General features: G+C 38.6%; 1 protein-coding gene across 4 annotated transcripts in view; it reads right to left on the bottom strand.

Moving 5' to 3' along the window:
• Gmds (GDP-mannose 4, 6-dehydratase) overlaps nt 1–25900 on the bottom strand; it is a 526680-nt gene that overhangs the window by 461204 nt on the left and 39576 nt on the right. Inside the window, exon 1 of one of the 4 annotated variants that reach the window (XM_039095495.2) lies at nt 11713–11954. The exons of the other annotated variants lie outside the window; for them this stretch is intronic. The gene's annotated coding sequence lies outside the window, so the exon portion shown is untranslated. Of the gene's footprint in view, nt 1–11712; nt 11955–25900 lie in introns of those variants that run through there. 4 annotated transcript variants of the gene reach the window in all.

The following is a 25900-nucleotide window of genomic DNA, read 5'->3' as shown; positions in this document are numbered from 1 at the left end:
ATGGTTTTAATACAAGGTTTCCCAATTCAGGCTGTCCTGGAACATGGACAAGATGGCTTCAACTTTGTGGCAATCATCTTGCCTCTGCCTCTGAAATACTAAGATTACAGGCATGAACTACCATGCAGTTCTGTTTTGAACTCCTGGTCCTTCTGCCTTTACCTCACCAAGTACTGAGATTAGAGAGGTACGTCACCATACCTGGTTTGATTGTACAATCACGAATTATCAAGGTGGCAAACTTTATGTTTTATATAGTATATATAAAAATAAATAAAATAGCAATAAATAAATAATAAAACTTTTTAAAAAAAAAGAAAAGCACACACAAGAGCCAGTCAGATTGCCTCCCTCCAGCTATGTAGATAAAGATAGTAAACGTTTGCCCTCTACACTGCAAGGTGGTTCCACTGTGGTGAAGACTGCTGTGAGACTAGCAGACACACTGGTAACCACAGGCCAGCTTCTTTCCTACATCAACTCTTTCTAGAGCACAGGACCAGGGTGGAACAGAGATTCTGTGTCTCACTGGCTCTCGGGGGGGATACTGTTCATCTACTAGAGAGCAAGGTCTAGAAAACACTCTTCAAAAACATGCAAGTGCTTTCAAATTCCTTGGCTTGATGAGTATGGCCATGGTGCTGTACTTTCTAGGGTAGAATGAAAACCGCCAGGATCAGATGCATTCTAGATGATCCTAGAAATGAGCAAGCAGTCAGAACTCTATAGCTCATCCAAGTGACCACTGGCAGCCAGTCTGCTGACCTGTACAGAAAAGATTATCTCACTTGTAGCCAATCCATCAGCATGCAGATGTTGCCTCCACCAGACCAGGAATGCCAGCGCTAATCATGGCATGTGAGTAAACATTTTTGCTGCCAAAAGGAAAATCTACACACAGAGAAAAGAGTTTCCAAAGAAATTAGGGCTTTGGTAATTATGAAACCACAAGGCACTAGGTTTCTTACATCAGACAGAGATGAATGGGAACACTTGCAAAAGTATTTCACCATTAGTCTGATTTGTGAAAGAAAGCCACAGGAAAAACAACAGGAATTTTTAAATTCCTTTATTACCCAATACAATTATATGTTTCAGCCTAAACTAATGCTGGCAGTGCTCCGCGGGATTCCTTCATTCCTCAAGGGTAAAATGAGAAGCAGAACAAATATGGGCAGTCTATGTTAGCCTTTCCCTGTGTATCTTAGAGAGACATCTCTGTTTGGAAATGGGTATTAAAACCTGCCTGCTGATACAGATTCACTATTGTCTCAAAGATAGTGGCTGAAACAAAAACAAACCTCAGGCCCCCAAAACCACATCAATACCTCCCTCCCTATGAAAGCACCATTCTCTCATGTTCAACTCCCACAGTGGCCTTTTCATCAGCTTCCTGCTCCCAACTTCTATTTTCTCTTCATATGTTAGCTCTGTTATACGCGCGCGCGCGCACACACACACACACACACACACACACACACACACACACACACACCAGTCACCCAAATTCTAGTTCAGTTTACATCCAACTACCCCACCAGATAGCCAATGGTTCCTTAATTTAGAATAAGAAAACACTTTCTAGAAAATGGTAAAATTATAAAGTAAAAGTAAAACATAAGTATGTCCTGGGATATTTGGTTTCACCTGAAAACTGAAAAAAAAAAAAAAACAAACAAACAAAGAAAAATGTCAACCAAAATTTCCCAACAACTCAAACGACTACCATCTAGACATCAAAATAAAATGCTGCACCCTCAATTATATGGATGTGATAATGTCCAGAAAACCATAGTACAGGAACTTCCAAACCTCAATAAGAGGCATGAATGCAAACTGTTTACATAGCATAAACTACTCAGGGAACTTGGTGACCATTTGATTACTCCTAAGTTGTTATGACTTCCCTCAGTGTTAGGGGAGAAGCTTGATAAATTCTGTGACTGGTAACCTTCGCTCCTGCAACCTTCACTCTGGCCTCCTTTGCTCGAGCCAACACACCCAGACATGCTCTAGCTTTTTCTTTCTCAGCTGGAACAAACGATGTGTCTAGTCAACTCAGTGCTTACAGCACCAGAATGATGAGGCTGGGAGCCTTCAGCGACTCTTCACAAATGTGCCTGCAATCCTGTGAGTTAGTCTTAGAAGAGGACAGAGATCACTGAGAGGAGAAAGGAAGGAAGAAGGACCAATTAGGAGCTAGAAGACAAAAGATTCAAACGAGGTCTGGCATCTTCTTTTACCATATTAATTCATTTTTAAATTTTTATTCTATAAAAATGACTTTTTAAATCACAAAGAAAAAGTATCTAAAGTTGCCGCTACTGGAATAACATGTGAAGAACTTAACATACTACTGGAGAAGTTATATAACAAATAACTTCTCCAAATATAGACTTCTGTTAATCATATAATCTGAACTTTTAAAGAAGTCTTTCTTTGAAATATTTTAAATTACTGTTTGTCAAAAGTATTATGCTAAAATAATTTTGAAGAATGACTGTCATTTAATTCTATGCCTGTGTCAGCTTCAGTTATTGACGAAACATGGAAACAAAGTGATGTGAGAAGCCATGGTATCCAGTACCAGCAAGATTTCCATATTAGACAGGAGGTGGATTCCCAAGGAAGCTTCAGAGTAGCTTGGGGGTTTGTTTGTTTGTTTGTTTGTTTGTTTGTTTGTTTGTTTTGGATTTTTTTCCTACTAGGGTGCCCTTGAGAGTCTGGAAATATAACTTTAATCCCTGCGCTCTATCACACCCTCAGACTGAGTTCTAGGATAGAACAAGAACACACTAGAGACACAAAACAAGATCTTTATCACTCCATAGAAAAACCAAGCACTCCTGTTTTCGGCTGAGTTACCATTTCCTAAAGTGTCCCTGAAATAAAAATAAGAGCTAAAAGGTTGGCTTCGGGGGACTTCCTGGCTATGACTCAGGCTGCTAAAAGTCAGAATAAAAGGAGAGACAGCCAAGACCTCATCCAAGCAGGTCACTAACTACAGGAGTGGCTGTCAGTAAACTCAAAAACAAGATCTGCAACAGATAAATGACAATACAGCTAATTCACTCAGAAAAAAACATCTGGCTCTGTACGTGTTTTATACCATGATATGTTCACCAAGAAAAATAATATTCTGCCAAGGAACATCTTAATAACACAGGAAATTGTCTATGCCTGATAAGGTCACTGTGTTCATAAACAAAACCTCTTGAGACTCTAAATTGGCTCATGAGCCATGCAAGGATATACATTTCAGAAGCCATTTAAGAAATATAAACAATGCAGTCCATTTTCCAAGGAGCAGAAAGACTACCTGACCACGGTGTGACTACTCAGGGTCCAGTCCTGTGTATGCCCCCAACTGCATGGCTCTGGAGTCCTAAGTCAGCCACGGATAGGAGACCACTTTTGCATTAGTGGAAAGGTACTGACTTGGCAGGTTCATTGGTTCTTAAACTCTCCTCCCATGAAATAAGACACTGGGGTGCCATAAATCAAGACTGTGGTTTTCTATAGCTAAAATCAAACAGTAGGTATCTGTCCTCAGTGTTTTTTCCCATCATTTTTTTCTTATACATTTGGAACTTGAAACTACTAGTCTGGTTAGAAAAGCAGAAATTTATTACTAACATAAAAGAGCAGATTTTGGTTTTTATTTTTCCAGGTTCATGTGTTCAAGGTTGGAATTTCAAACTTCATACCTAAAATAGTCATAGTACTAGTAAAATTATTGCTGGTTCAAGTAACAGAATCAAGCATACCAGGTTTTCATAACATTCCAACAAATAAAAAGTAAACATATCCTCTATACATCTCCCTGTAGCTGACTACACAATCTGATTTGGGACCCACAAATTTCAGAACTTCTAAGAGAAGGTGCTGGTTACAGGAAGTGAGAGTTCTAGCCACACTGCTTCCCTCCTGATCTCCAGGAGCCACCGCAGCTTCCCTTGCTTCTGCCGTCCTGTGTGCCAGCCAGCACCACTCCTTTCTAACACCTTATCTGCCCTATCACAAACTCAAAATGGCTGTTTTTAAAGGTCCAGCGACAGGCCCAAAGTGGGATCCAGCTCAAGGCCCCAAGGCCTGACATCATTACTGAGACTATGGGGCATTCACAAAAAGGAACCTACCATGACTGCCCTCCAAAAGACCCAACAAGCAGCTGAAAGAGTCAGATACAGATATTGCTCCCAACAGAAGCTGCTGATCCCTGTGGTTGAATTCAGGAAAAGCTGGAGGAAGCTGAGGAGGAGGGCAACCCTGTAGGAGGACCAGCAGTCTCAATTAGCCTAGACCCCCGAGATCTCTTAGACACTGGATCACCAACCAGGCAGCACACACCAGCTGAGATGCGGCCTGCAACACATAGACAGTGGAGGACTCCTGGGTCTGGGTTCAGTCAGAGAAGATGCACCTGACCCTCAAAAGCCTGGAGGCTCCAGGAAGTTTAGAGGTCTTATGGGTTGGGTGGGGTGGAGACATCCTTGTGGAGGGGTAGGGGGCAAGGAGGAGGTCAGGGGGGAGGGTAGACCAGAAAGGGAATAAAATCTGGAGTGTAAAAATGAATTTTAAAAAGGAAAAGGAAAGGAACAGCAGACTCCTCTATCTTTAACTGTCTCACCAGTGCCAGCACTACTCTGCAGATGTGAAACTATCCAAAGAAAAGTTTGAACAACCTCTACAGATGTCAAATTACGAATAGTTACATTTACCTTAAGAACTAGTGTAAAATACTGAATGATGTTTTGCGGGCCAGTGACAGTAATGGTCCTAATAAAAATTACCGAAAAGCCAATAGAAATGCTGAAGTTGTGTGGCTACTTCCAATTTGCATCAAGAGGTCTGCCCCAAGCTGGTCAGCCTAGAGGACTCGATCCATGCCCCTCCTCTGAGACTTCCACAGTAGCTCTGTCACCTTGCTCCCACAGGTTGCATGTGCTTTGACTGCTGTAGCATACTTATAAAAACTGATCTTTTCATGAAGCTCTTACTACCTTTTCCTTCTTGTTTCTTCATCCACATTGTGAACAGTTATCAAGTACTTCTTAAGTTCGCAAATCAATAACTGGAAGTCTAAGGGATTTTGTTTAGAATATAATGTCTCATTAAGTTAAAACTATATAGCCAAGGAAGATGTGAGCAATCGCGAGGCAACTGACCAAATAAGCCTGTGGCTCTCTTTCAAGGCACACTTCATTCTCCACAGAGAAAATGGCAATGTGTCTCAATCATCCATCTTTTCCTGCCTACATTTCTCTTCTCTTTTCCTTCCTTTCTGAAATGATTTATGAGTAATAGTCATGTTTAAATTCTTTCCAATTACCTCCTCTTTAGTTGTCTGAGTTTTCTACTGCACAAAGTAGATATCTAATATAGGTTATTTACCATAAAAAGTATCCATGACCAAACTGCCTTTATTCCTATCCACTGTCCCTGTATCATTTCAAATCTGAGACCCACTGGGGAGTGAAACAAAGACTACTTAACTAACCAACAGAAAAGGTGAGCCTCAGTTTGAAACAAGAAATTTCACAAAAATTAAACATCAAACCTCAAATGGAATTACAAGTAAGTATTAATTAACTAGTGCAATGCATTTATCTGCTGATTTCACAGAGGCTATTCTAGAAAACTATTAACTATGCTTTTATCACACAAATCACAAAATTAGATTTCTTCTATGCTTTTTCATTTCCTTTGTACTGTTTAAATTGAAGAACTCCATTACAGTCTTCAAATACTAGCCAGAATACATCAATTACTTATTTTACAAGAAACTTCAAAAGATAAAGACTCGATGTCTAAGTTTAATACATGCATTGAAAATTTAAATTATTAAAAGGAAATCTACTGACTATTTACAGGGGAAAAGGTTTGCTTTATTCCTAAGCATTTATAGTTAAGAAAAACACAAAAGTACTTATTTATATTTTAAATTTGATCTGGATACATTATATTGACAAGATAGAATGAACATAATGAGGATTATAAATAAATGCTAAAACTGTAAGACATTGAAAGAATAACTGAAAAAGCATTCTGAGATTCAGATAGCTCCTTAGACTTTATTTTATACTTCACAATCTATATTGTCTCTAAAGATAAAAATAGACTTTACTCACTACTTCATATCTAAAACCTCAAACAGAAACTATGCTGAGCCTAACCAATATACGCAAGGCCAAATTAAAAACGAAAGAACTTGTTGGAAAGAGTTACCACAAACATAATGAGTTCAGAAGTTAACATAGAGATAGAGATACGTTTTGTAGTGGAGAGCACTTGCTCTTCTTCCAGGGACCCAAGTTCAGTTCCCAGTAAGGCATGTCCAGGCAGCTCACAATAGGTAGTGCCAGCCCCAAAGGATCCGGTGCCCTCTCCTGGCCTCCACAGACACCAGATATCCACACAGATATATGAATAAAAATAAGTTAATAAACCATGTAAAAAGTTAACAAACCAAGTGAAAATCGTCCTTTAAAAAAAAGACTACGAAAGAGCTGATTCAACAATTTTATAATTCCTCAAATCAACTACAGGGCACACATGGTAATAGGAACACAATTTCTGTCTTCTTGACAAGCAGAAGTAATTAAGAGTAACTGATTTCTCCCTTTACTTTCATAAAAGACTTTTTTTTCTTTTATTGGATATTTTTTAATTTACATTTCAAACGTTATTCCCTTTCCTGGTTTCCTGGACATAAGCCCCCTATCCCATCCCCTTCCCCTTATTCTATAAGGGTGTTCCCCTCCCCACCCACCCCGTTTCCCACACCCCCCCAACATTCCCCTACACTGAAGGTCCAACCTTGGCAGGACCAAGGGCTTCTCCTTCCATTGGTGCCCAACAAAGCCATCCTCTGCTACATATGCAACTGGAGGCATGGGTCAGTCCATGTATAGTCTTTGGGTAGTGATTTAGTCCCTGGGAGTTCTGGTTGGTTGGCATTGTTGCTCTTATAAGACTTTCCTTTTTTATTGGGTATTTTATGTACTTACATTTCAAATGTTATTCCCTTTCCCCCTCCCCATCCTTCCCCTGCTTCTATGAAGATGTTCCTGCTTTCCACAATCTCACATTATTAACTCGCTTAGGCTTTCTAGCAGAACTGAAGCACCATATAAAGACTCATGAAACAGATGCCCAGGAGCGTGCAGTCATATGGGTCATATGCAATCATAGGACTTCAGCTGCTGCTTGCAGAATCCTGGGCTGCTGCAGAATGTGCTGTCTGACACATCTCTGAAAAAAGAAATCCTTTCTTCTCCATAAAATTTTAGAAAAATATTATTACTTTCTGATTATTTTAGGTTCATTTCTCCTATTATATAAACTCTCTAAACGAACTAAAACATAACTGTATTTGAGGCTCACCATCTGTACAGTTACCTTTTCAGCAGTCGATATTCTAACTTTATTTGAAACCTAAAAAAAATTACTATCAAACAGCTGAAAATCTAAATCCAAGTACTAAAACTAGAAAATATACATCAGTCAGTAAATTCAGAAACAAACTTATAGGATTAACTAAGGAGTCTATGTTTTTAATCAGAGAAATACGGCACGAAAGTTGCCACACAAGTTTAACTCATTGCAATGAACATTTGCAAGTAAACCTGTCTGGGCAAAAGGGCGCACTGTGTGACTCACCATAACACCACAGCTTTCACAGTGAGAGGTTTTGTTTGTTTGTTTGTTTGAGGAGGTGAGGTTTTTGTTTTATTTTCTTTTGTGGGGACATTTGAACACAGCTTTGAAGAGAATCTGAGTAGGATTAGGATGCACAAAATTGATAAAGAATAAAAAAGCAAGCCAATCACCCAATCACCGCTAGCTTTAGAGGTAGCAATAGAAAAGTCTGTGCATGATTCCAGAACAAGAGATAATTTCATGATAAAAATGTGCTAAGTTGTTGCCATTATTTTAATCTAGAAACTCTGAGTGCCTTTGCAGGTAACTGACTTTACTTTCCTGAGAGGCATGCCTCAAACAGGCAAAAGATACTAAATGAGCCTACTTTAAAAAGAATTGCATAGTGGAGTCTCCAGTCCATTTAAGCTAATGTAACAAAGTATCACACACTGAGTATCTAATGAGTCTCTCCTATCAGCTGACTTAAAAGCCCAAATATGAAAGCACTGAAAGATTTAGGGTCTAATTAAGTCCAGCTTTCTAAATTGGAAATGTGAACTTCTGCTTGCGTACTTACATGGTAGAAGGGCAAATCTATAGGGCCTTTTTATAAAGACAATAATTGCATTAATGACTGCAAGATCTTCTCCCAAAGAACCCATCTTATTATCACACTGTTAACAAATTATCCGAATATGAATTTTTCAATAAACACAATATTCAAATAATAGCAATGTTTGGCAAGAGAAAATAAAAGCAATCACTAGCACTAGCGTACAGCAGTAGGGTAAATAGGGAAGAAGGGAAGGGAGGCTCACGTTTAGCTACCTGACAAAACTTAAAATATAATACAAACATTACTTAATTAAAAAGATCTATAAAACCCACTTAAAATAAAATTAACAATCTGAATTAAGAAATAAAATCATGGTGGATGTGCCAGAAACAAAGACATATATCCAAGAGTCTTGTAAGTTAAAACAGCAAAAATGAAAATGTCATTATGAAACCAACCAGTGTCCAGTTAACAGACAAGGAGACAAAGAGACAAGATATGGCGATGAATGGCAAGACAAAGAAAGGCAATGATTAAGCTAAGACATTGGCTGAAAATATCAGAAGGGAGATGAGCAGATATCATGTAACCACTTATGGAGGAATAAAGCACTCTGTCTTAGAAGGAGAGAGATGGCTCAGCAGTTAAGAACCCATGCTGCAGAGAACTAGAACTCTGTTTCCAGCACCCACATCAAGTGGCCTCATAACCGCCTTAACTTCAGCTCCAGGGTATTTGATGTCCACTCTGTTCTCTGCAATAATGTGGGTGGGAACACCCACACACACATGCACACAAAAGCAAATTATTTTTTAAAAACTCAAGTATAACTCTCAAGTTATAAGAACATAGAATATAAAATCAAAAAGTTGCAAGTAGTAAAACAGCAATGTGGGGAATTAATTCAGACAAACGAATCTGATACATTCAACAACAATAATTTTGAAGAAACAAAATTAAAAAGGAAACCTATTTCAGTATGCTGGCTTTCCTTGAGCTCCAATGCAAATAAATTGTGAGATAGAAATAACTAGAAGAATGTATTAGATATATATAATATGATTAGATATTATGTAATATTTCAGACTAATCATATTTTGACACAATAAATAAAATTTCTTTTTATAGTCTTTCTCTATTAAAAGAACATTCATTTTGTAATACTTACAAGTGAAATACTTTATCTTAGAGCTTCAAATTAAGCAAAAGTATAAGTAAAACAATATTAGCCATGCACAGCATATGATTGTTATGTGAATTCACTATATTATCCTACTTTTATATTTAAATCAAAAATCTTTAAATCTTTAAGATACTAGATAAACACAGTCTAGTCCACCTTAACCCTTCTGATTCACCATTTTAGCCATGTCGCCTAGCCCTTCTAAAACAGGTATAAAGGAACATAAGATAAGATGTCACAGATCTAAAAGCAAATCAGCTTTCAGTTTGAAAATGCAAACACCAAAGTACATGCAGTGTTCCCACTTTTGGGTGGCACAAGAAGGATGAGGCCTTAGTGCTGCCTCTTATCCACTCATACATTCCTAGAATTACAGCGAGATGCAAATGAGTCACTCCATGGGTGTCCAATCCCATCACTTTCCATCAGGTTTCCTATGAAGGCAGCTCCTGAGATACCTTCTAGGAAACAGCCTAAGTCACACCAAAAATGCTGTTCCTATAGGTGGGTGGCTATCACAGGAAGAGTAAACGTAATGATCATACTAAGGACAAAAAATTTACATTATCTAAAATAATACACATAGAATATATTACAGATAGTGTAATGGTAATGCCTTTAATCACAGCACTCAGGAGGCAGAGGATCTCTGTGAATTCAAAGCCAGATTGATCTATAGCAACTTGGGAGAAAAAAATTTAAAAAAATGAACATGAAAGAAACTACCATTGCACAAAGAAATTTCAAATCCAGACAGGACAATGAACAAAGCCCATGCAAGTAATGGCCAGAGAACCAATCTATGTTACAGACAAATCCAATACGCACTCTCAGATTACACAAGGAATAAATACCCTATAAATAATGTGGAAGACAGCACAAAAATGAGAACATATATTCAAAATCAGGTCTCCCAACCCCTATACTAGTCAAGAACATATAAAAAACAAAACTAAAATGACAGAAATCTGCCTAACTTATCTGTAATGACGGTCATTATTAATATTTACCTCTTCATTAAGGACATGCCTCTAAAACTGAAAGTGTAAGACACCATCTCTGAAAATCCCCATCAGGTATCTACAGAGTAAAGATCATGACAACAAGAAGTAGCAATATTACGTAAGACACAGTAGAAGGCAAAACGATATTATTATCTGTGATGATGATTAATTCATAATAACTACGAATTTCTGTGTGAAATATCAGTATACTGAAGGAAATAAAAGGATAAAAAGCAAAGCTTATGAAACAAAGGCCTCCCAAATCTCCTAATTGTATAGAAGTGCACTTCTGCAGTGTGATGTGCTCCATGGGGAAACCTTACAATCAGAGAGAACTGTAACTTACATGCACAGATGAATGCACACTTCCCATGCACACGTGCACTTACACACACACACAAACACACACACACACACACACACACACCTCTTACTTTTAAGCATTTGTGGTGTGTTTTTAAAACTGATACTCTATGAAGTTCCAGTACACAAGGCCACATTCCCAGTTACAAAAACAGTAAAATTAATAACTAATTTTAAATGAATATTAGAAATTTCATAATGCTAGATAAAATGAAAATACAGAATTGTAGGCTATTTCCAAAACTAAACTGCCATTTATCAATACTTAAAAAATATTATCAAATACAAACAAGAGAAAACATAGCTTTCAAGCTGGTCTTACTAGCCAAAAAAAAAAAAAAAAAAAAAAAACTACCTACCCCTATACCAACATATTTTTTTTCCAAAAGAAGAAGAGAGGGAATGATTCACAGAAAGATATTAAGGGAGTTAAAGCACAAATCCAGAGTTTATGACAAGATGCTTTGAATAAAAATAAGACGGAAGGGCTGAAAATGTTAATCAAGAAGATGATCCCTATTTCAGGAGGACCAGGTTCCAGGCACCTGTACCCAGATGGTGAACTGATAACATTAACTAATACCAGATGGCTCCATGTTTTCATAAGGCATTGAGGGGAAGAGGGCGGGCAAGGACACAAAGCCAGGAATTTAGAAGGGTTCAAAAAGTTGATACTAGAGACACATAAGACAGTTTAAATATATCCAAATTTTTTAATTTAATTTCAACTGACTGAACATTAAAATTACAAAGAAAAGGACAGAGTTCTATTTTATATATAGTAAAGGAAGAAACCCTAGCTAGCAATTCTGATAATCAAGAATAAAGGAAATATCTAGGTGACTGTCTTAGATGATTTTCTTATTGTTGGGATAAAATTCCCTGACAAAAGGAACTTAAGGGAAAAAGGGTTTATTCCGGATCACAGTTTGAGGTTATAGCCATCAGGGCAGGGGACTCACAGCAGCCGGAACTAGAAGCAGCCTGTCACATCCACAGTCGAGAAGTAGAAAGCAGTGCTTGTGTGCTCAGCTCTCTTTCTTATTCACATAATCCAGAATCCCAGCCCCAGATTTGGTGCCACCCACTGTGGATGAGTCTTCTGACCTTGATTAATCTTATCAAGATAATCCCCCAGAGAAACACCCCCAAAGTCTACTGCCGGAGTAATTCTAGATCTCATCACAGTTAGCAAGTGATATTAGTCAGCACAGTGGCCTACTACAGTGACAGTTTACAAGGGGAAATAAGTCAGCTGTTGGTATTACAAAACAGATATAGTCTACAGTGAGTGGTACGGGACAACACTTCATTAGATCATTTTCAGGAATTATGAAGCTAACACAAGAATGTGTTTTCTTTCCATTACCTCCTTCTGTATTCCCCCACGGAGAAAGAGAAAGAAGGTTGACATTGCCAAGAATGGACACATAGCTTACAAATTTAGCAAATGTCCAAATTAGGATTGCAACCTCAGATCCCAATTAATTATGGTTGGTAGGAGCCAACCTTAGTTCTAGATTATGTAATAGATAATTACAGGCTCCAAAATAATGCTAACTAGTCTCATGACATTGGGCAGTTTCCTTTATTTGATAATTGTACTTCCTCTTTAAGCATATGCTCTATGATTAAACACTGAAAGCTCAGAGTACTCAAATTTCAACAAAATACGGACTAATATATCACTAACTATCACATCAAAAGATTTGGAAAGTGACATGAATGTTTGTAAATGTGCTTTTTAAAAAACAAAAACTGAAAGGCTAAGGAATAAGGGTCACTAATTCAATACCACCCAGAGACCTACAACATGTTTCAGGAGAGCATCACACTGTCACACAAGAGAAGGAAAGAGAGAAATAAAGGAAAGGTATAAAGAGAGAGAGAAGACGGGGAGAGACACAGGGAGGCATGAAGGGAGAGATAGGAAAGAGGAGGAAGGAAGGAGAAACATGGGATTTACTAAATATCATTCTTTCATATTAAGATAGCTTCATGTCTTGCACAAAGAAATGTATAACTCAAATTCAGTGCTTAGGATAATGCATCAGTAGATAAAGTGCTTGCCTGAAAACTAAGTGGACTTGAGTTCAGATCCCAAATATCCCAAATACTCCTGTAATCCCTGTGCTAGGAGGCAGAGACAAGAGGCTTTCAAGGGCTAGCTGACTAGCCCAACTAAGCAAGCGGTGAGCTCCAAGTTCAGTAGAAACCATGTCTCAAAAAACTAAGGCTGAGAACAGTAGAGGAAGACAACTTGACATCAAATCCCGGCCTACACATACATTTGCATATACAACATACAACAAATTCACTAGTTTCAACAGTTTTTCAACATGTCTACAAATACCTTATTTACATTTCCAAGATAAAGAATCCTATTCTGGGAACTAGAGACATGACTGAGCGACAGAGCATTTATCCAAAATGTGAAGGGCCCAGGGTTCAATTTTCTGGGTAGTGAGTCAATCCTTTTCAATGACACAGCCACCCTAAACTTAAAGTTTTGTTTTTCCTATTAAGTATTTTTCATATTGTCAAAGAACACCTTCAAAGGCAGGAAGTAGAATTTAATGGTACCCTGGTCTGAAGCCTCAACCTGTAGGTCAATGACCCTTTCATAGGAGTTATCATCAAAAAACAGAGCTATTTATGTTACAATTCATAACAGTAGCAAAATTACAGTTATGAAGTAGGAATGAAAATGATTTTTATGATTGGAGATCAGCACAACATGAGTAACTATATTAAAGGGTCATAGCATTAGAAGGTTGAGAACAAGTTTGAAAGGTTCAATGATTTATACATACATACATACATACATACATACATACATACATACATACATACAACCTGCCCTTACTGTTATAGCAACATAAATAGAAACTGCCGAAAGCCAATTAATTAAACCATCATCATTTAGAAATGGAAACAAGATTTAAGGTGAGTCTTCCATCTAACACACTAACCCTGAAAATATACAATAACACAAATCCTGAAAAGGACCAGCATGGAAACACAAATTAGCTTCTATTGGATTGATCATGCAGTTCTTCTGGGTCTATGGTCTGAATGACAGCAGCTGGCTGACTGTTCAGGGACACAGGACTGAACCCAACAGCTGGATTGGCAAGTGCACAGGCAAGACATGCCAGAGATTGTGAAAAACTAAAGCATACTCGAAAATACCAAGGCATCTTCTTAATAAAAAGAGAATGGCCCACCCACGCCAAACACTAGAATCTCCTGAGAGACTAACACTGCAAAAAAGGGAATCACCAGAATGAATATTTTCTCAGCTGTACTCCTGACTGAAAGGTAAGTCCACTGTGGTAATTCCATATTTTCTTGATAAATTTGGTCTTTTCTTCTTTTACATTAACTAAGCAAAAAAAGGAAACCTTTAGAAAACAAAGGTGGCTTGAAAAACAAAGCTATAAAGCGTTGTTTTTATAAATAAAAACTTGAATTTTTCAGTTTTCTCTCATTAAAAACATCACGAAAGAGCTGTATTATAACATTACCAAAATATCTATTGATAACTTATTGCTTTTGTAATTTGCTATTTTGTGGAATGAATTAAGACATAAGCATTGTCACTTTGAAACAAAAATCTAAAATAAACAAACCCTTGTATTAAATCCAAAAATGTTACTGAGAATTTGTAAAATAACAAATAAACAAGATTTCCTTTTCCAAGAATTTTAATCCATTGCAACTAGCTGGAGACCCTCAGAAAGCATATTTCACTAAGGACTTCCTCTCCAAGTCATATGTAGAAACAGAACAGAAGGATCTAGGAGGTAAAGTGTAGCTCTGGTCCGTCATCACGAAGCCTCCTTTTGCAGCAGACATATTATTAGACCCACAACTGGTCAGAACGTGGAGAATAAGTGACTCCACGTCCAGTCCCAAAAAGGACATGAGGAACAATCACTCGGGAAACTGGGGAATGTTGTGGAAGAGGGGCGAAAAGACTGCAAGAGACTGAGGACCTGGACAGCTGCTGCCGACAGTGTCTTCAGAGAGAATAGGGAGCTGCACTCACTGACTCTCCTACAATATGGTTGCCAGCACAAGACATGAAAAGCCACACTTCTCACACGCCAACATCTTCACAATTTCACAAGTTTTCAGGCCTAGGTAAGGAGCTACAGGGAGTCGATGGCTGCTGAGAGAATGAAAACCAGTTTCGTGTTATAGTTAGTTGATTGTTGGGTTTGTTTTAAGGGAAAGACACCAACACTAAGGGATGAAAATAAAGTCAACACTAATTGGACAGTAAGAGTTGCTCATGTGTGCGTGCATCATGCGTGCATGTATGCGTGTGCGTAAAATAAACATTAAAAAGGAGGTCAAGGGAATTCTGAAGGGAAACAGTAAGGGCTGGAGGAGGAAGGAGGATGGAAATAGAAAGGATGCAAATATAATGTGCTGATGTATAAAATCTTCAAAGAAAGAAATAAAATAACTATGAAATTCCATATGTAAAAGGACAGACTATATAGAGAGAGTTGCACAGAGTCTAGGCATGATGATACATACCTATAATCTAGCTCTGAGGAAGCTGAGGCAAAAAGATTGCAAGTTTTAATCACCCTTGGTTATACATCAAAACTCTATCTTTTAAAACATAAAGTACTTAATGGCTACTGCCCAATGCTAACTGCCCACTTACCTCTTTCCTCAAAAGTACCTCGGTTTCCTCTGAAAATGGCATCTCCATTTATCCAAATGACAAAGGCATTTACTACTAACTCATTCTTGATTACCTAATTACTTTAATTGTGGAAATACAACCCATTAGCAAACACTGTCAGCTCAATTTCTAAACAACACAAACCAGTACAAATTTTTCCATCTCCTCTGCCCCACCATTTTTCCTAGACTACTACAAAAATCTTAATTTTAATCCAGAAAATGAACTAGGAGCTGTCTATGTAATATTTTGGCAAAAATTCTGGCAGTAATCTTCCCATGCTTTAAGACTTGGACTGATAAATGCATAAAATATATTTGATACCAAAACTGTACATTTTAAAGTGAAGCTTCACAACTTCCATTCTGAATGTTTTTTTCTAACCATTTAGAGATTCACCAAGTTACATAAACTTGGGGCCTGGTTAATTTTGGTGTGTCATGTTTTCATTTATGTGTAAGTCTTTTTATAGAATAAAGTTTATTTAAAAATTTTTAAAGAATTTGATTTTTTAAAAAAAGACTGAATTTGAAAGAGAGCAATGAGGAATATATGAGAGGATTTGGTGAGAGAAAAGAGAGAACATGATATAATTATATTATAATCTCAAAAAATAGAAGAAATAATTTAAAAAGAATTTGAATGAGGTTGAATTTGAAAGTTGTGGAATAATTTGTTTTTTGGAAGAAACTTCAAAACACAATAGCTGAGTCATGGTTATGTTCACTGCTCTCGTGTAGATCTACAGTGAGAGCAAAAAGTGGAGTAGAAAGGTTAAAACAAACAAGCAAACATGAAGTTTAGTGGGGAAAGTATGTAAGCATTCTTCAAGATTTTAGAGTATAGACAAGTAAACATCTACAAAAAGTTTAATGTCACTGAAGAGATACCAGGTGAGATCCAAGAAGAGTGCACTTCGGAAAAGATCCAATATCTCACGCATAAAATTGTGAAAATGCAAATTCACTTGAAAGGACAAAACATAAACTGAGATGGTGCTGAGTTTCCTTCTCAAAAATACCATCTGGGAGAGTGTTTCTTCAGGGTTAGCACACAAAGGCCAAAGATACAGTGGTCTAAGGAGACAAGGCTCCATCCCAAGTGGTAACAAAGCTTGCCAATGTTTATATGGTGCTGATTTTGTAGGAATGAATGATGGCTACAAAGAATTGAAGATATCATAGAATCTTATACCAAAACCCTGAAGAGCCACAGAGGACAGAAGGTGTGTGGCACAGCTGGTGGCTCTACAAAGAGGCCCTGAAGGTCACTCCATGGATCTGTAAAAATAAAGCCTAAGTTGCAGTGCAGACTCCAGAACACTGGAGGTGTGGAAACAATGGATGGATGCTGTGAAAAGCAGCAGGCCTGGAATGGAATCAGTCCAAGAAAGAGGTCATTTGTGCTTCAGACAGAAGAGCTGGAGAGGTGGGGCTGCACAAGGCCTTCAGAGCCCGGATACTTCCACCATTAGAGCCAGGTTCCAGATATGGAGCTCCGAGTGATGCGGTGCCCTGCTGGGTTCCAGTCTTACCGTGCTCTTATCTTGCCTTCCTAAGGCTCCATTCTTTCTCCAGTCATTAATTGCCTTGAATCCCAGAAGAGATTTAGACTCTTGACTTGAAAACAGTGATAGAACTGCTAAAGACTATAGGGGCTTGTGAAGCTGAGCTGAATGTGTATTGCACTATGAAATGGCCGAAAGCCTGTGAAGACAGGTAGGAGGTTATGGATGAAACAAAAGGTGTTTAAGTGTCAAGCTGACAGGAAAAACTGGGGCTGTGATACTTGATCTTGATTGTCAACTCAAAATCATCACAGAAACAAATCTCTAGGCACATCTGTGAGTATCTAGATTAGATTAACTATGGTAGGAAGATCCATATTAAATGTGTGTAATGACTTTTGTCCTATAAAATTAAGTGTGGGAGCTGGGGAGATGGCTAAGTAGATAAAGTTCTTACCATAATAGCATGAGAAATGAAGTTCAGGTCCTCAGCACACACATAAATGTCATACAGGTAAGATAGCTCACCTTAATCCTAGCACCAAAAAGCAGAGAAAGGATCCACAGGACAAGCAGACTAGTTAAGACCAGCCAAATCACTGAGTTCTGGGTTCAAGTAAGAGACTCTGCCTCAATACATAAGGTGGAGAGCAATCAAAGAAGGCACATTACATCAACTCCTGCTCTTCGTGTGCACATACAATCACACACATGAACATAAACACTTATGCACTCATGCATGCACAGCAAACATAGGAAGATAGAACAAATGTGTGTATAGACAGAAATAAAAAAAGAGATGTAGAAAAACAGCTGCTGATTTTTAAAACTGTGAATCTTGCAATGTTTTAATGTATAATGTTATTAGAATATTGTTTGTGCAACAATTCAAGAACTACTACAGATGTGTAAGTTACTGCAACCAAAGATCAAGCCCATCCTTTAGAAGAGGCAAGAGCACCAATTAATGGAACCTGGCATGAGTCTGTCTATTCACTTTAGCCAAAATAAGGCCAAGGGCATTGTTTAGAGATTTCCATTAAAACACCTGAATGTCTGAAACCCCCTGGATAGGGTGGAATCTGTAACAAGCCTCTACAATTACTTACAGAAACAATGTACTAGCAAGTCTTCTCATAATAAATTGAACATGCTACAAGAATTTCAGCTTTATGTTTGGTGTTCTTTCCAGCTACCTTTAAGCATTTGCTCTGACACACACTGAAGACCATTGTTGAAGATTGTTTTATTAATTTAATTTTTTAACGATCCATTTTGTCAGGTTTTAAGGATCCATTTAGTCAGGCAAGAACTTAAAACCAGGCAACCACCTACCTAGGTCCACTTATTAGGATTGACTATTGAGATGAAGGCTTGAACTGACTTCTGCCCTCTAAATATCCATGTGTTTATACTTTACCCTGTATTGTTTCTGATTTATAGACATTACAATGCCATCACTTTTCATCAGAGGTTTTCGTTCACCAGCCACATGCATAAACATAACAGTTAACAAATTGGTTCAGAGGGTTGTCTATCAGCAGTGAAACAGGGAGGAAGATCCAACCGGCCATCTGGGAAAGCACTCCTGTCTCAAACCAAAGAAAGGCCTCTCCAGGCCATCAAATTCTGCTTCATCTGTAGCCTATTTGTCTGGGTGGAGTCTAAGACCTGTGATTTGCTAGGGAAACAAGTCTTATTCTCTTCTCTTCATATAGTTCTATGCATTTAACTTATCTGTGACCCTTATCAGTCACAGCCACAGGCCTGACTCTTGTCCAAGTAAGCTGTTCCTTATAAAGGTATCCAGTCATTACATAAGTTGCAAACTAGAAGCAGCAGCACCAACAAGAAGAGGACAAGGAAGAGAAGGAGGAGCAGAAACTAGAAGAGAAAAAAGCCTGTTTCATGGTAAAAAGCAGTGTCAGCTATACAACATTTCATTCGACCAACTGGAACTTCTACCACAGTGAAGACTGATGAGAAGTGAAGGAAGCTCTTTCTTTCTAGGATGATATGACCAACTTTTACAGTAAAAACATTTAAACCCCAGGCAGCATCTGCTTCTTTTTTATGAGAGACAATATACAACACTATCAACATTAGAATGACTGAGCAATGACTTTTCAAGCTGGCATTGTTTTACTCAAAGGGAATGTTCTATGAGGACATGGTGATTCATGCTTTTTTAATGCTAGCACTAATGAAGCTAAGGAAAGAGGATTTGATGACCAGCTGAATTATACAACAAGACCCCATCACAAACAAACAAATGAACAAACAAGAAATTGGTATCAGATGGGTTTTCAACACATGCATTAGTGACTTTTTTATTGCTTTAATAAGACTTCATGCCCAGGCAACTTATAGAAGGAAGACTTTCTGGGGGATTCGGTGTCACAGAGTGAGTCTATAACCTTCATAGCAGGGAGCATGACAGTCAACAGACAGAATGGCACTGGGACCAGTAGTTGAGAGCTCAAATCTTGATCTACAAGCATGAGGCAAAAAGAGTGATTGGGAATTATGTGGGCTTTTGAAACCTCAAAGCCACCCCCAACCCTGTGACACACACGCCTGCGATAAGGCCATAGTTCCTAGTCCTTCCCAGTTCTACCAACTTAAAATTAGCCTTGTCTAGTTTACAAATGAATGAGTCTTAGACTATAGCTATTTTATTTGGCTTTAATAATTACTGCAGGGCAAGCCCTAATCTACTTTTCTAACTCCTGGCCTAGCTACTTCCCCAGTGGTGTACCCCAAATACTTGAGGTTTCTCCTGGCCATTTGCTCATTGTCCATGTCCTCTCAGGGTAGCCTCCTCTTCTCTCCTCTCTTCTCTCTTCCTTTTTCTCCCTCTCTCCCAGAACCAGGTAACTCAAAACCCACCTACTTCTAATTCCTCCAGTAATTGTCTGTAGCCATTTTTATTTAACCAATAACTTTACATTAAGGAACAGGTTTGCACAACAAAAGCTGACAAATAGGAGGATTCACTTCTGACAACTAGACCTTCAGGTACAGAATCCATTCGAATGTGTGAGTCCATAGGGTCTGTTCTCATTCAAATCATGACAGGTACTAAATGACAGAAGATTTTTGATTACAGTCAATACTCTAATTTGTAAATCACTTCCCTTATAGTCTCTGAGGTCCTAGAAAACAAGATCCACAAGAAATTGGTCCTTGGTAATGGGCTCCCTGCAGAGCATCTGGATTAGTGTAGAAATACCTGGCATCTAAGTCAAGATCCTCTGGTATCCATGAAATCAGATCCTCAGCTACTCAAGATGGTTCTCTCCTCAGTCCTACAACTTTCTTATTGGGAAAATAAACCCATGTCCACAAAAGAGGAGAATTTAAAATAAGAGACACTAAGTGACAAGGCTCTGAGACTAGAGACAACTTGAGCAGGGACCTACCTATTCAGAAAGCTCTCCTCAGACAAAAGTCCAACTTAGTGGGCTCACCCTTCCTATTTAAAACCTTACTTCCAAAACCAAGTGTAATTTAAAGCTGTCAGTGAAAACTAGCCAGGTAGTGGTCGCATACAGCTTCAACACAGTACTTTATCAGAGGCAGCACTTTGAGCCAACCTGGTGTACAGAGCCCGTTCCAGGACGCCAAGATGACATAGAGACCCTGTCTCAAAAAAAAAAAAAACAAAACAAACAAACAAAAAAAAACCTAGATGAAAATCCACTCTTATATTTTAGTTTCCTTAGCTGTCTCATCTGAGAAATCTAAAACCACTCTACAGTAGTCACATAGCTTCCATCCTGAAATGAAAAGTGTTATTGTGACATAAAGAGGTTCATTCTCAAGGTAGAAAAAAGAGAGAGAATGTTTACCCTTATTCTTTTCAACAACCAAGTATCCTTGAGATAATTCCAGTGCTAAAGAATTCAACAGTGACTATCGCATCTGCCATGGCTCAACTAACTCAGTGCTGCAGAGGCACCAAGTCCCAGTTATCCTGGAGTTGTTTTGTGGGGTGTGGGGGCCATAGAAAGTCAGAAGACAAGTAATCCTTGCTCCCACCTTGTTTGATGGAAGGACTCTCTGCTGCTCACTGCTATGCAAGCCTTGGTTTTAGCCTGTGAGCTTCCATGGAGTCTCCATGCTTTGACTCCCACCTCCACATAAGAGTTCTGGGATTAAGGTACATGAACTACTGTGCCTTGCTTTTATGTAGGATCTTGGGGTTCAAACTCAGGCTCTCTCACATTTCACAGCAAAGACTTCACCCCCTGAGCCATCTTTCCAGCCCATTTTAGGACGCTAGCATCCAGTCACAAGACTAAACTGAAAACCATTCATTCCAACCCTGGCAAAGTACTGAGGTAGACAAAGACACACGGCCAAGAAGAGAGGGACACTGATGCCTTCCTTGAGGACAAAAACTGAACTGAATTATGAAGAACAGTACAGTAAGAGAATAAAAGGCCAGGCTTTAGGAGGGAGGACAGCATCCATAAGCAACAATGTGCTACACTTGGGAAAAGTAAGGTAGGCAAAAAGACAGTAAATTGTTCTTTGTGGTCAAGGCTTGAGACAGATACATGGCCAAGGAACCACATGACAGTGTGGTTGCAGACTGCTAGGTTACAGGGTGTAAACTACAAACCCAGGCTACTGCCCTAAGAGAATAAACTCATAGCTGTATGATAATCTCATAGTGCACAAAGTCTAAATCCAGTAATTATTACTAAATCCAAAAAGACTCAAGGAAAAGTTAAAGAAAACACAAGCAGAAAAGGGGAGAGACAGAAACTAGGTAACTGGCTGTTCAGAGGGAGAAGCAACAAAATGCTATTCAAGGAAACTGATGTTTGTGGCTTGGGTGACAGGAACCAAAGTAAAGCAAGTAACAGAACTGGGAGTGGAAGAGGAGGGTGCTTACAATTATGGGTGTTATATTTTACTATCATGTAAGATTTAGGAAGGGCACTCCAAGTAGAGATACAAAGTAGACAACTAGAAATGCAGGAGACCTTATAGTTGAAGCTGAAGTTTTTTTTCAGTCCTACAAAGAGAGATATTTTATTGGCACTATTTTACATAAATGATTTTTTTCTATCTTCATACCCTTCTGTTTATTATTTTTCTTTTTTATTGGATTTTTTAATTTACATTTCAAATGTTTTCCCCTTTCCTGGTTTCCCATCCATAAACCCCCTCCCCCTTCTTCTATGAGGGTATTCTCCCTCCCCAACCACCTACCCCTTCCTGCTCCCCACCCTGACATTCCTCTACACTGAGGGGTTCAGCCTTGGCAGGACCAAGGGCTTCTCCTCCAATTAGTGCCCAACAAGGCCACCCTGTACTACATTTGCAGATGAAGCCATGGGTCTGTCCATGTGTACTCTTTGGGTTGACGTTTAGTCCCTGGAAGCTCTGGTTAGTTGGTATTGTTGTTCTTATGGAATTGCAAGCCCCTTCTGCTCCTTCAATCATTTTTCTAACTCCTCCAGTGGGGACCCCATTCTCAGTTCAATGGTTGAAGCAGAAGTTTTCTAATCCATAATGGCAAATCCTAATCCACGTGGTTATCATAAACAACTGAGGAATCTATTCAAGGCAAAGATGCCCTAGGTATTACCCTAAGAAATCCTAAGCAGATCTGGATGGAGCACAAGAAGCCAAGCAAGGCAGCCACTGCAGTTACTGTCTGCTCATACTGAACTTCCTGATAGGAGCCTTTGCCATCAAATACACTTACAAAGCACATTCACTTTGATGGCATTTGCAGAATGAGAAACTACACCTCTCTTTGGAGTCTTGGAAACATACTTCATATTTTAAAATAGTTGCTTCTCAGTCCATATTCCACTAGTTGCAAGAAGTGGCTTTGATATGGCTCTAGATCATTGATGGAACCTTACCCCATCTGCTGCCTGCCTGGTTTTTTTGTTGTTGTTAAGAAGGATGGGAGATACTCAAATTATTCTCCAACCCACTATTGAAAGAAAGAAAGAATGAAAGAAAGAAAGAGAGAGAAAGAGAGAGAGAGAAAGAAAGAAGAAAGAAAGAAAGAAAAAAGAAAAAAAGAAAGAAAGAAAGAGAGAGAGAGAGAGAGAAAGAAAGAAAGAAAGAAAGAAAGAAAGAAAGAAAGAAAGAAAGAAAGGAAGGGAGGCAGGCAAGAGGAACAGGAAGGGAGGGAGAGAGGAAGGGAGGGAGGGAAAGAGAGAGGGAGAGAGGGAGGGAGGAAGGGAGGAGAGATGGACAAATGGCCAACCTTTAGGCACTCACTACCTCTGACACAAAACTCAGTTCTCAGTTGTGTGTTGTTTCTTCGGTCTCATTTTCAGAGATGAGAACACCCTGGACTAGGACTCTATATTTCTGCTCAAGGTTGCTCTTGTCATAAGAGTCAAGGTAGAATTCCTACCCAGTACTTCCTGAGGTCAAAGTCCTCTTGTCCAAGACTCCAATGGGCTGCCAAGTACAGGGAGGATATAAATCAAGTGGGAAATGGGCCATGTTTAAGTGACAGAAGAATATGTTTTCCTGAATCCCACTTGGGCCCAGGTGACCTTGCTGCTTCTGACCTGCTACATGTGCTGCTGCTTTCTCACACAGGGATGATGTTCACAGAGAAGAAAGCATGTGCGACTGGCTCTCCCTCTGCAGCCTCAGGGAAAGCTCTTAACTTGCTGCTGAAAGGAGCACAACTAAGTAATTCTCATGGGCTTAACCACTGGCTCTCACAGCCTTCATTCCCAGCACTGAAATCTAGGGATTTGTGGAACCATTTTGGCTGTCACATCAATGGGATACTAATAGTACTGGTAGATGGAAATCAGGAATGATATAGGACTCATGACATCCAGGACAACCTAAGGCTATCCTGAATTCATTATGACTAGAAGTCTTGCTGAAAAGTCATATGGGTAAAACAATGTATTGTCTGAGACTAGACTCTAATTTGGTTTTTACATAGACATGAAATATGAATTGCAAAGTGTGTGACTTTAAAAAGGTGAGTAGTATTTTATTACAAATTTGACCATCTCAAGAATGATGACACAGACTGGAGAAATGACACGGTGGTTAAGAACACATGTTCCTCTTGCAAAGAATCTGGTTTAATTCCCAGTAATTCCAATTCCACTCTCTAGCCTCTATAGGCAACAGGAAGGCACACAGCACACACACTTCCATGCAGTCAAAGCATACATATACATAAAATATTTTTTAGAAAAATTATGATATCAGCAATATACCACTAGTGCTAGATGAGGAGCCACCAGCCTTCAAGCATATTACCAAAATGCTCCAGGTGGCAACACACTGCCATTAGTATATGGACTGCAAGTGCTCAGGACCAAGCACTTTGTTTCTCTTTTTCTTGTAATAGAAACATTAAACAGGCATTTAAAAATAATAATAGTAATAATAATATGCAGTTAAGGGACATTCTCGAGGGGTTTGGGTTTTAGCTCAGTGGCAGAGCACTTGCCTTGTGAGTACAAGACCCTGAGTTCAGTCCTCAGCTCTGAAAAGAAATTATTACCTACAAATTTCATTCTATAACCAGAAAAGTGGCAAATTCACACAAAATGTCCCCATGAACACCAGAATGGAGGCCTATTGAAAGTTCTAAGGGTCAGGGGGAGACCATTATAAATATCACCTGTCTTTCTTAACTTGTCATGATACAAGTCAAGTTACTTGGTTCCCATGTCCCAGGAAATCCTGACCTAATCAGTTTTGTCAGCAATTTGGACTGAAGAGGAGGAGGAGGATCTAACCGACCAAGGCCCCTCTATGTGCTACACATTTGAATTCTCTTTTGGCTAAAAGATTATATTTTAAATTCACAGTAACCACTGAAGCAATATATCAATTAAAACTATAAAGAACTTTATTTCAACCAGAAATGACATTAAAATATTAACAATGCAAGAAAAAAGTCTAAATGCATGAGACTTTTAAGTTGTGGAAAACAACCTCATTATTCTTAAAGATCTAAGTTAACTCCTAATACTGCACTGTCACTATGGATCTCTGTTTACTGCTGGGGATCAGACCCAGCACCTCTCACACGCTATGTAAGTACCATGCCACTGAGCTACACCCCCAGTCTGAACACAGTTTAATAAAACATACACAAACTTGGAGTTTAAACACGATACACAACCACGGTAACAATAAATTGTACCTTAAAGCACTGTCTACTTATTTTATTCTTCTCTTTATGAATCAACATTCTGCATCCTAATCCCTTTATCACTATAACAAAACGTTCCATTTGCATGCTGACCTAGGGTCTTAGGATTGAAAAGAGCTACTACACATATACTTCTTGGTTGTTGTGTTTTCCTAATCATAAAGGAAAGGGAAAATTCAAACAGCTTCCTTTATACAATTTGAACAGAGGGGCTCTTTAAAACCACATTAATTCCCCTGGCAAATATAAAGACCTTAACAAAGATCCATTGTTTCCATTTCTCAGTTGGTACCTGACTAGCCAAGCATAAAAGAGGGAAATTAGCATAGTCAACTGAATATATAAAGACGTTCAGACACAGTAACACTACTTCTGCCAAGTATAGTAGCAATGTTTAATAAACACCATGCTGTTAGCCACAATCACTTCTTAAACTGTCATTGGAATTATCAACTTTTACCATAAAGCAAAAGAAAACATTACTTTTAATAACATCAGTAAAGACCTTGGTTTCTTTTCTAAGATAATTATATTTATATGAACTTGATAGGAAAGACTTTTCTGCAAAAAGACATTTACCTATATTTCATACAAAGAAAACAGACTTTTCCTATTCTGTAACAGAAGTGAAAAAGCCTAATGACTCTGCCTAAAAATTTTGACCTAAATAAACAGGAAAGTAGACATCAATTTTTGAGGCATGTTACTTTCCAATAGGCTTTAGGTCTACCAGAAAGTTCTTAATTCCAGAGAAGTTAAGAATAAAAA

This window comes from Rattus norvegicus, chromosome 17 (genome assembly GCF_036323735.1).
Source record: "Rattus norvegicus strain BN/NHsdMcwi chromosome 17, GRCr8, whole genome shotgun sequence".
In the NCBI taxonomy this organism is placed as follows: domain Eukaryota; kingdom Metazoa; phylum Chordata; class Mammalia; order Rodentia; family Muridae; genus Rattus; species Rattus norvegicus.
The sequence above is the reverse complement of the archived record's forward strand: the minus strand, read 5'-3'. Positions and strand labels throughout refer to the sequence as shown.